The sequence below is a fragment of the Hippopotamus amphibius genome, chromosome 15 (assembly GCF_030028045.1).
Source record: "Hippopotamus amphibius kiboko isolate mHipAmp2 chromosome 15, mHipAmp2.hap2, whole genome shotgun sequence".
NCBI lineage: Eukaryota > Metazoa > Chordata > Mammalia > Artiodactyla > Hippopotamidae > Hippopotamus > Hippopotamus amphibius.
This window is the reverse complement of record NC_080200.1, coordinates 64,602,805-64,603,722: the sequence shown is the minus strand read 5'-3', so window position 1 is coordinate 64,603,722 and position 918 is coordinate 64,602,805. Positions and strand designations below refer to the sequence as shown.

The 918-nt window shown below is 42.6% G+C and overlaps 1 pseudogene; it reads right to left on the bottom strand.

Annotated features, from left to right (window-relative positions):
- Nucleotides 1-398: 398 nt before the first annotated feature.
- On the bottom strand, nt 399-709 carry LOC130837354 (60S ribosomal protein L35a-like; annotated as a pseudogene).
- Nucleotides 710-918: the final 209 nt, after the last annotated feature.

The window sequence follows — 918 nt, the reverse complement described above, 5'->3', positions numbered from 1 at the left end:
TGAAGTAAGTGCCATTCGTATTAGAGAGATGAGCACACGGGTTCAGAAAGATTGATTCTCCTGCCCAAAGTCACACAGCTACTGTGTTTTCACTGAGCCAAAAGTTCCCCTGCATAAGCTTTCACTTCTCATCTAAACAGTCACTCTTGTGCCTTTCCGTGGGACCCAGTTGCAATTCTCGTCTTCCATGTGCTATAGTCATTCTTGAATTCATTCATTTGGTGACTATGTCTTGAGGGCGCTGTGCTGGGTCTTGCCGTGCAGCAGTGAATAAAACAACTCAAGTCCCAGGTCTCCTTGGGTTGAGCAACCTCAGATTGATGTCAACACTGGATAACAACTGTTTTTTTTTTTTTTGGAACAAATTCACACTTTTATTTATTTACTTATCAGTAACTTTAAATCCTTAAAGGGTACAGCATCACATGGATTCTGTGTCCAATGGCCTTAGCAGGAAAATTGCTTTGGATTTTGGCGTGAACCATGCCACTGTTTCCTCAAGCGCAAGTTCTTTCCCCAGTTTCCACCAGGAGTTACTGTGTTGTTTTTTTGCTTTGTACACATAAGCACATCTCTTGCTTAGATAAAATTCATTTTAATCTTGAATATATACGCCTTCAGTTTTCAGGGGAGCTGTGTGCTCCATCTGGTTCTGTGGACCCCACTGATAGCCAGCAAAAATGGCCTTGGACCACAGCCTTCCAGACATATTTGTCATTTTAGAAGTCCTGTTCCCAGCGGGCCTCCACAGGCTCCAAGATGGCTTGGATAACAATGGTTAATGTGGGGTCCTTAATGCCATCCCTCCTGTGGGCTGGCACACCATTTTGCAAAGATGTTACTTCACTGGCTTGATTACGTTTGTTCAAGAGTTTTCTTATTATTTATTTTTTTGCAGTACATGATGCAGAAAGCAGT